This window comes from Alligator sinensis, unplaced genomic scaffold, assembly GCF_000455745.1.
Source record: "Alligator sinensis unplaced genomic scaffold, ASM45574v1 scaffold73_1, whole genome shotgun sequence".
NCBI classification, from domain to species: Eukaryota; Metazoa; Chordata; order Crocodylia; family Alligatoridae; genus Alligator; species Alligator sinensis.
The window spans coordinates 975,696-989,399 of record NW_005841838.1 but is presented as its reverse complement, the minus strand read 5'-3'; the positions used below and the strand labels follow the sequence as shown (position 1 = coordinate 989,399).

The following is a 13,704-nucleotide window of genomic DNA, read 5'->3' as shown; positions in this document are numbered from 1 at the left end:
GCCGCCCGCCCCCGCCGGGGCGAGCGGTGCTCGGGCGCCTCTCGCCGCCCCATGGGGATCGGAGCGGAGCGGGGCGGCGGCGGCGGGTTCATCGAGGAGCGGAGTCGGGGAAATGACTTTTTCTTTTTTCCTCCCTCCGCTTCATAAAGACTTGTTCGTGTGGCACAGGGGCAGTCAGGCTGAACGGGTCCTTTCGTTTCCGTCTGTGTGAAGGTGCTAGAGCAGCTCTGTAGTGGCAGTAATGAACATACTTGGGACTTTGAAGGACTTCAAGTACCTTTGGGCCTTGGGTTGCTTGCATAAAGGTGAATCCTGCGGAGGTTTGTCGTCATGTCTGATGGCAGCAGATCGGGCTAGCAGGAGGCAGCTCGGTTCCAGCCCCGGAGCTCACGCTCTTTCGCCTGCAAACTTGAGATATGCAGTTATGGCAAACAAAAGCGATTGCTGACCTGAACAGATAAGCAAAAGTGACCTGTTAGAAGCGAGAGCCCAGAACGCAAGTGCTTTAAACTAGGAGGGGATGAAAACTTTTGCAGTGTGCTAGGCTGCGCTAGGCTACAGGGGATAGACAAGGGAAGTTCAGATTCTGCTACGCTTCTTACAGAGATGGTGCTGGTTAAAACTGAAAGGGAAAAAAGTGTCTTTCACTTAGGTCCACAGATCATTAACAGATGAAAGAAATCAAATCTCATTTACTGTTCACCTTTTCCTGTTCATTCAAATTCATCATCTCTTTCCTTGTGGGCAAGAACACTCCATGTTTGAGTGCTGGTGCTTCAAAAACTTGGATTGCGAATACTGTAGGGAGGAGGTGTCAATTTGTTCTTTTCCAGCAGTGTTTTTGCTGGAGTTTATGGGACTATTGCTAAGGAAAATTGTTTCCAGAACTTCATTTGGTGCCAATTTTGATCTTCTGGAAGCAGAATGAACTGTGAACAGCAGTGTTTAAATCAAGGCTGTTTGAAATGGTGCTCTTGATTTTTTGTTTTTTGTTGTTTTTTTTTTTAACTGTTCTTGAGCTGAAATGTTCTGATTCTTAAACTGTTCCATTGACAAGTGTCGATTTCTCTTCCTCCAGCTTTTTATTACCGTCACTAGCCAATCGCCCATCAGGAACGATGGGGTGGGGGGAGCGGGTGGGGATGGAGCCCTGTGCCCTGCCCCCGCATCCGGGCCTGCTATTCCTTTTCCTCCTGCTGCTTGGGGTCCGGGCCTGCCCCCCCCCCCCCTTCCCTGCGGCAGTGGCAGCCACATCAGGCTGTGTCCACTGTTCCCCACCCCACTGCCACGGTGGGCTGGCATCTCCCCCCCTCGGGCCTGGTCCTCCCCCATGTTGGGCCTGGGCCTGCTCCTCCCCTCCCCCCACTGCCATGGCTCACCTCCTATTCCCCCCACCGCCATCATATTGTCCCATGTCGGGTCCTGCAGGCGGCAATCATGGAAAGGAGGAGGCGAGGGGCAGGCTGAGGCCAGTGCCGGTGGCCTTGCCCCACCCCGTGGCATAAGGAGTAAAGGGGGGGTGAGGCCAGCTCCATCATCGCCACCTGCAAGGAGCAGTACTGCTGGCCTCGCACTCCCATCCCCCCCACCATGGTGGTGCTCCACCGGCCACCAGTTCGTGTTTGAACGCTTGTTTGCACTCTGATTGGCTGTTTGTCAGCCAGTCAGAGTGCAAATAAAGTGTTATGGACAGACAGACAGACAGTCTTAGGTTTTTATAATATTAGAATTATGAGGGGTAGCTCACTACAGGTCTGTTTTTAAGCGTAGATCCTCGTGCGGGTGCCCTGGGTATTAACAGCATATGAGGAACTATTTTAACACTGTTAATTAAACTTCCTCTGGGACAATATAATCGGTGTGATCTTACAATAATAGGGAATCTTTCAAAAAATATCTTAGTGTATATATAAAGTGTTTGTGTGTGTGTGTGTGCAAATTCATCTGCACAGCAAGGAAAGTTTAGGAATAATGTTCTCCCTATATATGTTGTAAATAATTTCCCATGCTGTATACAGCATGTAAAAGCATTTAGTCCCAATCTTGCAAGCACATCCTTGTACTTCTGGGAGCCTATTAACATCAGTGTTTTCTGTGCATTCGTCAGGATCTGAATCTGTAGGATTGGGTTTTTAGTTGGTTTCTTTTCTTCTTACCCTTTCTCGATTTGTATATCGTTAATCCACATACCTAATGTGCAAATGGTGGTAAGTAGTGTCATTTATCTTCTTTCCCCACCATACACTATGGGTTCTTGTAGAGTAGGGTGTTCTGAGTGCCTCACATGCCCAGCTTATCTTTACTTCTGTTTGAAGAATTTAAAGCAAACAGTGAACGCTAAAAGTTTAAAACAAACTGAATATGTTTGTCAAATGAGCACTGAAGCATGAATGTGTATTGCTGGCCAGGGGCTGTGGTAGCATACAACATTTAACAGTACATCACACACAGAGGTAAATGAAACAGGATGATTTGCAGGGTTATAACTATGAATTAAATAGCTTAGGTATCCTTCAGGTACTATCAATAAATAAAAAGTAAGTATCGTCAGAAATTCTTCCTGTTGTTCAGAATACCCACTGAAGGAAAGTGATGAAAGCCATTTTTATCATTCTGGAGAAATAATAATCTTTAGGAAGATCTAAATGTGTGTGTGGGTTTGTATATCTGGATGTTGTAGATTTTTGGATTTCAATAATGAAACATTGAGGATTAATCCAGATTCCTGCTTGAAATTTCTTAAAGGAACTAATTTTGAAAAGGCCCAGAGCTAGTCAGTTTTTCGTCTACTACTGAAGAGTAGGAAAACATTGGCCATCTTCCTTTTTTGGTCCGAAGCAGTTACTGAGTCAATAACTAGGCAGCATAACAGTGCAGATTAAATCAGATATATTAGGTACCCAACAGTTCAGGAAGTTGCTAAATTTATTTTAAGAAAAGGAAACAAAGTGCCATGTCTGTTCTTCTCCAAGGTTTTGTTTTGAGTTCACCATTGTCTGTTTTGTAGAATAAAGGGACAGATCAAATACCCCGCACAGAAATTGAGAGTGCATGGTAGCAATTTGGATTTCTGTGATTCGTGACTCCCAGCCTGCACTGGTACATATAGAATGAAAAATAGTGTGCAGTCATCCAAGTAACTGCTGCCTCTGCTGTTTCACTGCAGGGTAAAGGCAGCTTCCTGAGAAAGGTCCAGAGAGTTGTTGTTTTCTTTCCTACCTCTGTCTAATAGTGGTTCTTCACCATAGACCAGTAATTTCCATTTCTTCTGAGCCCTCAACAACATTTTTTTTTTTTAGCACTGTCTGGTAGGATTGTTTCGTGAGGGCACCAGAGGATAATTCAGACCTGGAGTCAGAGATGATCTGAGCAGGGTGCGGGCCCGGGGCAAATCAATGTGTGCAGGGGCCCTGCCCCAGGACGCAAGGAAGCCGGTGGCAGATTCTGGGGGGGTGGCAAGTGGCCAGACACATTGGATTCAGCAGTGGATTTGGTGGGGGGCGAGGAGCCAGATGTGAAACCAACGGCAGCACAGAGTCGCCGCGCTGCTCCACCCAGCTCTGCGGGGCCCCCCAAAGCACAGGACCTGGGGCAGTTGCCTCGATTTGCACCCCCGCCCCGGAATGGCCCTACCTGGAGTTGATGCTGTAGTAGGCTTGAATCTGTTTCTTCTCATTTGTAATTGTTTTTCTGAGTTGACCTCTGTTAGCTGGGTAACAGCTTTGTAATTTTTCTCTTGATACCCTTTTTCAGTTTCCTAATTTCCTGTGCAGATTTGTGGTGCTTCGTATGATTTATTTTACCAAAAATAATGTTAAGTGATGCAAGAGACAACCTTCACCCTCTGCTGTTTATCCAAATACAGCTGTTGTACACATTGTGCTGCATAAACACATTTCTGTTGAGGTCTCTCTGTTTTTATAACAATAACCCCCACTGCACCATCTCGGCTTTGGACACCATAGTCTCTGCTTTCATCAAGGACTTGTATTATGTGCTTCTGGAGTACGATTTTGATGTAACTTCCTATAAGCAAGCATATGAAAGTTCACTTTAAATGAAAGCCTTGCCTATTCTTTTATTTGGCTCAATAGCGTGAAAGCTTACACGTTAGGAAACAATTGCCTAAAGGTAAAATTTATCCCAAAGGAGGCAGGGGGTGTAGGTTGTAGCTGTGTTGGTCTAAGGACATAGGCAGACAAGGTTTTTTGGGTGAATCTGATATCAAATTCACCCAAAGAACCGTGTTTGCCTATATCCCAAAGAAGAGTCACTTTGACCTGCAATGTTGAGGAGGGAGTTTATGCCTTTTTTTTTTTTCTCTCTCTTTCATTCTGTTTTTGTCATACCTGAAAAATAATGTTTGTTCCCCCTGCCCTCTAAGCCTCAAAATGCAGGGGAAGTCAAACTTAGTCTTCTCAAGTTGTACCACAGGGCTTGTCAGTTGGTGCTTTCTTAGACTTAGAACATAATTGAAGAGCAGGGATCCTGGTTTTCTCTATTTAAAAATCCCAACTTCTCTGACTAAAACCCCCAAAATCTGTGTTTTTCCACAATTAAAATGAAACACCACTAATATATGTAGGTATCAGTTGAATACAATGTTTTATTTCTATATTTACAATTTTAAAGCAGTTTGAAAGCCTACCGGTGCCCCAATCATTATAATAATATTAATTCTAAATACCTATATATTTTAGTTTGATTTTTTTTTTTTATACTGGAAAATAAGAACTCCCCCTGCCCCTTTTGCTCACCAGGATACGAGTCCAGATATGGCTGTGCACCCTGCTCCTTTGTGACACTGAGCAGCCCTGATGTGCCAGTGTCCTGTCCCTGCCCATGCTGTTTCTCCTTGCTCCCAAGCCACAGCCCCCTGTCCCTGCTGGTGACCCTCACTCCCAACTCATAGTCCCCTGGACCTAACAGTGCTCCTCACTGCCAACCCTGCAGCCCCCTTGCCCTGCCAGTGCCCTGCCCAACCTATAGCTCTCCATCTTCCCAGCCTTGCTGGTGCCCTCACTCCTGACTTGCAGCAGGGGGTGCGAAACTCCATGCTGCCCTTGCAACTGCTGGGTAGGCAGGGGCAGCTCACCATGCCATAGCTGGTGCAGGGCTCTCCGTGCAGGCAGTGCTGGCAGCACTGAGCCTCCCTGCCCCACTCTGTCCTCTTGCTCTGGCTTCTACCCACTGGGTCATGGAGGCCCTGGGCGGGAGGGCAGCAGGGAAGGGAGCTCAGAGACCCACAGTGGGCAGCCCACATCCTCTCCCATCCCACGCGCAAATCTGGAGGGGCATGTGTCTCTCCATGCTCCCCCCAATGTGTTGCCTCTGGTGCCCAACCTGTACGTGGGAGTGCACGCAATGGCAGGGAGCCAGCCTCCCCACTGCCTCCTGGATGAGCTGCCCCCAGAAGTCCCACTCCATTCTCTCTATTAAAGGAGAAAATCTGTGTTTTTTCTGTGGCAAATGGAAAACCTGGATTCCTGGTGAAGAGGCAGGATTTAAATAGCCTGAATTAAAATCCCTTCCCTTCTCAGATGATCAGTTTTTACTTGAATGGTTTCTCTGATGCTGCAGATGTTTTTACTTATGTCAGAATTGTACTTATTTTCATTTGTCCATTGAATCTTCCTGGGGGGGAAAAACTAGAGAAGATGACTTAACTGTCTAATGGAAGAAAGGAACGGAGAGGACGGAGGGAGAGATGGTGGTATTGAAGATGGGGGGATCTTTCTAGTCTTTTTTCTAAATCATAAGACAAGAAAGACACAAACCCAATTGTTTTCTTCCCTTATAGTTCACTATTAACTCCTGCTTTTAGGGATCAAGGAAGTTGTGTAGGGCTTTTGTGCATTTCCTTCCTCATTGGGATGAATTAAGATGTATATCAGTAGTCACCAACCAGTGGATCTTGATCCAGGGGTAGATCTCGGAGCCTCTCGGAGTCAATTTGAGCCTGGGGGGTGCTGAATGCCTGTGTGCATAGACACGCGTGCCCGTGGCCAGCAGGTCAGTCCGTGGGGGAAGGACGGGGCGGGGGCTAGATCAAGGCCTCTGTAGTGAGGAACAGTGCCACAGGAGCAAGGGTAAGTTGAGTAGGGCCCCGTCTGGGTGGGGCTTACCTGCTGGGGAGATGCACCCCCAAATAATATTTTCTCCCTCTGTCTCAGTCTGCCCCACCCTTTCCTCCCCACAGATTTACCTGTTGGGTGGAGGGGAGGGAGGTGCGGGGGAGTGGTGGCAGCAACGCACAGTAGATTTTGGGTTGCTTTTAAATGACAAAGGTGATTTCCTACTTAAAAAGGTTGGAGACCACTGATGTATATGGATAAAGAATGAAATAGCTTTACAGATCTCTCTTTAATAGCAACTGATATTTGTTAATCTCTTGCTGAAAAGTGACCCAGCTGTATTAGAGCTCAGCATTGAGACTTTAATACAGTTTCAGATTCCATTAATAATGTAACAGTCAAAGGGAAATGTTAGCGTTAAAATATAACACATTAACTATTGTCTTTTATTGGACTTTGTATGTTAGTCCAGGGGTTTTCAACCTTTTTTAATAAGTGTACCCCCGGTGGCCCCCTTTTTAGTAAGTGTACCCCCATGATTGGGGGGGCAAGTGGCCGGATGCAGAGCAGGGGGTGGTGGTGAGTGGCTGGACGCAGGGCAGGGGGGCGGGAGGGTGGTGAGAGGCCAAACGCTGAGTGAGGGTGGGGTGAATAGTGGCAGTGCAGCGTCTGTGTGGCCCTGCTCTCTCTCCAACCCGGCCCTGCTCCTGTGAGGCAGCGGTGTGGGGTGCTGGGACCTGTGTACCCCCTGGGACCTTTCAAACTACCCCCAGGGGTATGCGTACCCCCGGTTGACAACCTCTGTTTAGTCTACCATGTCCTGGCTTCTGTCCTTCTGTGGGGATAATCTGGTAAGTAGGAGTCTGAAAACATCTAAATCTTTGTGGTATGTCAGGGACAGTGATGAAATGAATGATGAGATGTGGCCTTTAAGCTGTTCTGAGGCTGTGGCACTCTCAGTTCTCCACCCCCCTCCAATTCTCCCAAATACATAGACATCCCTGGTAGTGGCCTCATACAGTCATGCAGTTTCTCCTGGGAGAAACACTGATCTCCCAGGAGAAGCCATGAGTATACCGATTTTCAATCTTTTTCTCCCAGGGTGAAAATGGCCATTCCAAGAGAAAATTAACCTGGGAACGACCAGAGTTAGATCACTCCCAGGAGAGTTTCTCTTGACACAGAAAATGTCTGGACATGTCATGGCTTCCCTCAGAAGAGAACATAGTCCTCTAGCTTCTCCCCCTCGCTCCTTCGGGAGGCAGTGATTTGCAAAAGTACTGCCATTAGTGTCAGTAGGACTAACAAAAAAATTGCTTACCAGGGGGAGAAAAAGGTTTCAATTTTGGGTCAGCAGTTACTCATAAATTTCTCTTGATTTGTGAACTTTTCAGCTGTGGGTGAGTGACCTAAAGAAAGAAAGTTCCTTTCTTCTTTACAGGAAGCTATCTGGCAAATTGTGGAAATAACACCACTTCCTTTAACCCAAAAATCTAGGTCCCATAAGTTTTCCACAATTTTCTCTTTAGGGCCTCCGGATGAAACTGGTTCTCTCAGTTAATTGATGGAAATTAAAGAGTTCTTGTATTATTGAAACCCTATCTAAGGTTTTTATTCAATACTTAGAAGGGCAAACGTAGCTATAAGAAATTCCTTTCTACAGATGTCTGTTGGCAATGGAGTCAGTGACATATAAACAATATGATTGTCTTTTTGAACAAGTCCAGCATGTCAGCGCCAGTCAGAATAGCTCAAACAAGTATTTAGGTGTAACTCCCCTGCTAACATCAACCTTTCCAGTTTGCAAGTTGAAATGGGATCTTCTTTGTAGATTTTGGCTTAAGAATGGAAAGTTATAGTCCCTTTTAATTGGTATGTAGAACAAGTGTATTAACAGTGACTTAAGCAGATATAGCTAAAAGCCTTTCCAAAGGGCCTTCTCTTGATGGATAATGGTAATGTAGAGACTTAGCTTTAGAAAGGAAATATGAAAGACTCGGTATAGAAGCTACAAGTGGGTTCTGTTCCTTGCTTTGCCATTCCTCTGTTGAGTGACCTTGGGAAGCTGCGTCTGTAAAATGACATTGTGGTGTTCCTTGGTTATTGAGTCAGTGATTTCAGAATAAAAACATGCTTGGTTCATAAAACGTATTTTCCTATTGAGCCCTGAAAATCTCAGCCCTGGGGCTTTTTTCCCCCTCTGACGTACCACTATTAGTAGCAACGACTCTGCAAGATGGATTTTTTTCCTTCTAGACCTGTGCAATTTGACTGTCTTTACTTGTGTCCACACTTGAAAGTGTGCGGGGGTTAGCCCCTCTCTTGGGGTGTAAAGAGTCATATGATGAACCTTTTACTCCCAAACACATGGCTTACTACTCGATGGAAAGTTAGCATGCTACAGAAAGCTGTTTAAATAGAGACCCAGGGACGTTGATGAGATGCTGCTGATGTTACCAGATTTGTTTTCTGCAGTTTCACTCTGAACAGTCTCACTCCTGTGCCGGCTGGTTGTTTGCTCAAACCCCTCCCACTCTCTCCCACTTCCTCATTCTCCCCCCTCCCTCCCACTGCTCAATTTCCCTTCTGTTGTCTTTTCATCTAGCTAATTCTCTTCTGATAGAAGCCCACCAAAAGAAGTTAAATAACAAAATGATTGTATTGTGAAACTATTCCCTGCCCCCCCTTGTGCCAGAGCTCTGGTTCCCCTCCCCCTTCTGGACACTGACCAAGCTGCAGGGTTTGGATCCCAGGATGCAGACCAATGTGTTCTTAAGCCTCCATTGGTCTGGATCAGGAGAGTCAGACTTGTTTGGCCCTGTAGGCTGGATGTGGACTGCAGGTTTTCTGTGGGCTGGATGACCTGTGAGCAGCAGTAATGCTTTTTCAGTGCGGCTCTGGAATCCAGGCACTTAGTGCTGTTTTGCTGGCTTCCCTGCTGCTGATCTTGGTCATCAGGGGCGGGAAAAAGCCTTGTTTTGAGTGTGGGTAAGGATTGGGGGGAGGTGAACAACATTAACTCCCTGTATTCCAGAGCTGCACTGAAACAACAGCTCTGGTAACTGTGGAGATTAATGCCACTGCTGCAGGGCTTCAGCAGTGAGACTCGGATTGAATCTGGCCTTTAGAGGTAGGTGGGCCAGCCTGCAAGAAGTCCTGCCAGCTAGATCAGCAGCTCGCAACCTTTTTTGTAGCAGGACCTATTTGTAAACATCAATGGCCACTCCCGACCTGCTGCCCCAGCCCTCCACCCAGTGTGGGGTGGGGGGTGGGTGTGTGGGGCAGAGGGCCCCCCCCCAGCAGCCCCTTGCAGGCTGGAACTCTGTCAGCCTGTAAGAGAAAGCCATGTTTTCCCCATGTTTTTTTTCCTTTAAAGGAGAATCCATTTTTAAAGTTTGTTGATCCTTTTTTAAAGCTTGCTTGCAACCCTTTCATATATTCTTACGACCGACTTTTCGGTCCGGACCTGCAGGTTGAGAAATGCTGAACTAGATGACACACCTGTGTCGGCTGTATTCAGCCTGCAAGCTGAGTTTGACACCCTAGTCTGCATAGACCACACTACTACATCTTCCCTTGACCTCTCTGGCATGCTTCTAAGGCAAAGGCTGTGTGTCTGCTTCTTCACAGACATGGTGCCATGCAGTTCATTCTCCCCAGGAAGGGCTGAGTGAGGGGTCACAGTGAAGACGTGTCCATGTCATTGTTTTTACGATTTTATTTATTTATGTATGTATGTATTTATTTATTTTTAAGCTCTAGGCTCTCCCTCTTTACTCTGCTGACTGTTTTGGGTTCTTTTCCAAGGCACCTAACTATCCCTGTGCATTATATATGGAGCCTAACCCAGGCTTGTAGAACCCAACCTTGGGGCCCTGCACCTATGAATTAGGCATTATCGTGTCCCACTTTCTGGTGCCTAGGTCTTTTTTGATCTGGTTCCTCAGTTTTAGCATTGGTTGCAGAGAAAGACATTCTATTTTTCTCGCCTTGTCCAAGTTTCCTGTAGTCTGACCAGTGAGAGACCTTTTATTTTATAAACTCTAGACTCCTTTATAAGGTAACTACATTCAATCTTTGCCGCCTCCTCCGATCCATTGCCGGCTTGCCCTCTAGAACTAGTTTTCTTATCTATTTAATGTATCAAGGTAGATCTAATACAGTGTTTCTTAAACTTCTGGTACCTGGGGAACACTTTTTTTCTGGATTAAAACAGGCAGCATACTTCATTTGCTGGTCTGTAGGCTCAGTCCCATCTGTTTTTTGCAACACCCTTCTGCTGCCATCACGGAGTACACTTTGGGGATCACTGAACTAATCAAATATTCCTGATAGTCACTTGTCCAACTTATGCAGGGCTAGGTGATACCTGCTAGTCTGTTTATCACCTCCCAATGAGTGCGTCTAGAATGACATTAACCTCTTGAGATTTTGTAGCAAGCAGAAAACTAAAGAAGTAAACTGTGCCAAACATACTATTTCTTAAAATTACAGAAATTACCCACCACCTTCACCACATTGCATTTTTCAACCTGCATGTATATTTTATCCCTTTCCCTGTACTTTATCTTGTCTGTTGAGCTGACAAGCTCACTCTTTGTTTGCAAAGTGCCTCGAACAGTGCCTCCATTCCCAGTGTTCTCGTTTGACCTCTTGGCACTAATGTAAACAAAGATAAATAATTATGGCTTCAATTACTCTTGACAGTTCCATTGTTTTTGGCAGATTTATACTCAATCAGGGTATCTTTTTGTCCTAGAATGGGAACTTACTAGGTTTTTGTCGGTGCAGAAAATAGGAATGAAATCCACCTTGGGCAGCCTTATATGGCTGTGCTGGCTCTGCAGTTCTAGTAGCAATAAAGCACAATGAAATGTATTGTGGTCATTTGGATGACTCGGAACAAATTTGCCAAATCAGGAGTTGAGATTTTTGCATAGAGTTGCTTTTCAGGGGCATGCTTGTTTGCCTCAGTTTCTCCACTGAAAAATGAGGAATATGGAGTCTTTTGAGGTTATTCGAGCCTCATTAGCGTTAAACTATTTTCGAGTCTAGATGGATGATGCTGTCCAAATTGTATTATAGCATTATTTTGATATTTTCTAGACTGGCAGCCAAATGAAGATTTCAGGTTATAAACACTATCCTAAATATTCAAAGGGTTAAGATGCATACTGCAATGACTCCTGGCCATCAGGCAGCCTGAGATATTGTGATTTATGGGTGTGTTGCCCCACTCATAATGCTGGCTCACAGCTGCAAATTTTGATTGTACCATATGTAGAGTGTTTTTGGTCTACCAGTATAGAAAAACAGTTTATTTCAGGAAGCAGCTCACCAGAGTATTGGTTGTGTAATCAAGACTGGGTAGGGAAGCGATCTAACTGGACAAAAGGTAAGGTGGCTACATTTTCTGCAATGCAAGTAGTTGGTCAGATTTAGATAATACACGAATTTGTGCAGTTTGTATATTTATGTATTGCTCATTGTAGAAATCGTATTAAATCAACTGAGACAAGTTTGGCATGAGAGTTGAAAACTAAACATTTTGAATAAATTTGATGAAGGGCTTATCTTGTAATGATTCATCAAATGCTTCTGTTACCTCTTGTAAAGCAGAAAAGTTATGATGGCATGCTACTGGAATCGCAGTACTTACAAGAATAAGCAGGTGTTCTTTGTAATTTCTCAGTAAAACTGCCTTCCTATTTTTACAGTGAAAAAATTACCAGTGATTTTAAAAGATATTTCAAGAAGTGAAATATATTAATTTGACCTCTCTTTTGACTGGTGCAGTACCTGCTTTGGTGTTATAACTGTCTTTAGTTCTGTTCCTTGCGGGAGTTCTTCCATTACAAATTGTAAGTAAAGTATCTGCGATAGTTCAATCATTCAGCAGTCTAAAGTTAATTTGATCTGATTAATAGGGGATGAGTTTCCAGAGTGAAACCTGAGCCAGGGCTAAATTGGTGATGAGACTGTGAGAATTCTTTGTTCTTGTCTACTTGCTTTTTAGCAGTGCCCAGCTGGACAGTCTTGCATAAGAGACTTGCACGCTTGTGCCCGAGGTAGGATTCTCTGCTCTTGACACTGGCTATAGCAAAGGAAATTCCAAAGCTATTTTTTGGCACAGCTGGGCAACAGAGCCAACAAAAGAGGTACGAAGTGGAGCAGATGCTGATATATATATATGATGAAGTGCATAGAAATTAGGTTGGGAGATATGATTTGAGACAAGGGCAGAAAAAAAAAAGGAAAACACACAGCTATTGTTGCTGGTGGTGTTGTATGAGCTCATGTAATATTTTCTCATTAAAACTTGATCATGCCACCCAATTTCTGTCCTTTTTGTGGAAATACCTGTTTTCTTGTTAGATAGCGATGTAATTTCAAATATGTTTCCACAAGTGTAAGAGTCGTCAATTGGTGCAAGCTGAATTGACGTTTAATTATGTGGTATTTAATAGGGGACGGAGAAACATACTAAGCTTTTTAATGCATGTGGAGTATTGTTTTGATTGTTTTTTAGTCTTGGCCCAAAAGGAACTTAATCAACTTGTTGGAGATTGGGAGGAGGATGGGCAAGGGGGAGTTTAATAGAGACCCAAGGCATCTCTCTCTCTCTCTCTCTCTCTCCTTTTTTTTGTCCTTTCATTTCTCAGAAACTAAAATTATTCCATAGCTAATTGAATCTTTGCACTCACTAATTGATACTTCATAGTTTCATAGTTTCATAGTTTCAGGGTCGGAAGGGACCTAATAGATCTTCTAGCCCGACCCCCCGCCAGGGCGGGAGAACAACCCAAAAAAAAACAAAAAAACACTCACCCTAAAAACAAAAACGGGACTCAAATGAGTCCAGCCAGGTAAGTATCCAGCCTCTTCTTAAAGATCCCCAGGGTAGGGGCCAGCACCACCTCCCTTGGAAGTTGGTTCCAGCTCCTAGCCGCCCTAACTGTGAAGTAGTTTTTTCGGATGTCCAATCTGTACCTCCTCTCCATCAACTTGTGCCCATTACTCCTTGTTATGCCAGCGGGTGCTAGGGGAAACAGCGTCTCCCCCAAACCCTTCTGGTTCCCCCTAGTGAGTTTATAGACGGTCACCAAGTCCCCCCTCAGCCTTCTCTTGTGGAGAAGAAAAATCTTAAAGATCTCAGTCTTCAGATGAATTGGTTTCGGGGTTTAATTGGAATATACACATATTGTTAGAAACCTACAGTTAGAATGATTTAGAGAGTGTCTAATGTGATCGGAATTCAAGATGGGTTTTTCAGGAGGGCAGGGAGAAAGCTAGATTAAGGACAGAGAAAATGCTTCTGCAGCCTGTGAATACTTTACAATACCAGTGAGGTGATTAAATTTATTTGTATAATGAATAAATTGCCTCTGTTATTGTGCCATAATACTTTCTTTTTGTTGTAATGCTTGTAAAGAAAGTGTCAGCTGTCAAAGAAAAGACCAATTATGTGAGGACATTTGTGCCTCAAATACTTAAAATGTTAAGATTTGCCTATTAATGTGATCTGTTTTTTATGGAAGTTCTGATTGGGGTGAAATGATAGTCTTTTAATTAATCTCAATATCTCTTTAGCCACCTATTCACTCTCCATGCATATATTGTAGTTCAGCAG

General features: G+C 44.5%; 1 protein-coding gene across 1 annotated transcript in view; it reads left to right on the top strand.

The window, feature by feature from the left end:
- Positions 1-107: 107 nt before the first annotated feature.
- CARHSP1 (calcium regulated heat stable protein 1) overlaps positions 108-13,704 on the top strand; it is a 60,010-nt gene continuing 46,413 nt past the window's right edge. Inside the window, exon 1 of the mRNA XM_025203125.1 lies at positions 108-305. The gene's annotated coding sequence lies outside the window, so the exon portion shown is untranslated. The remainder of the gene's footprint in view (positions 306-13,704) is intronic.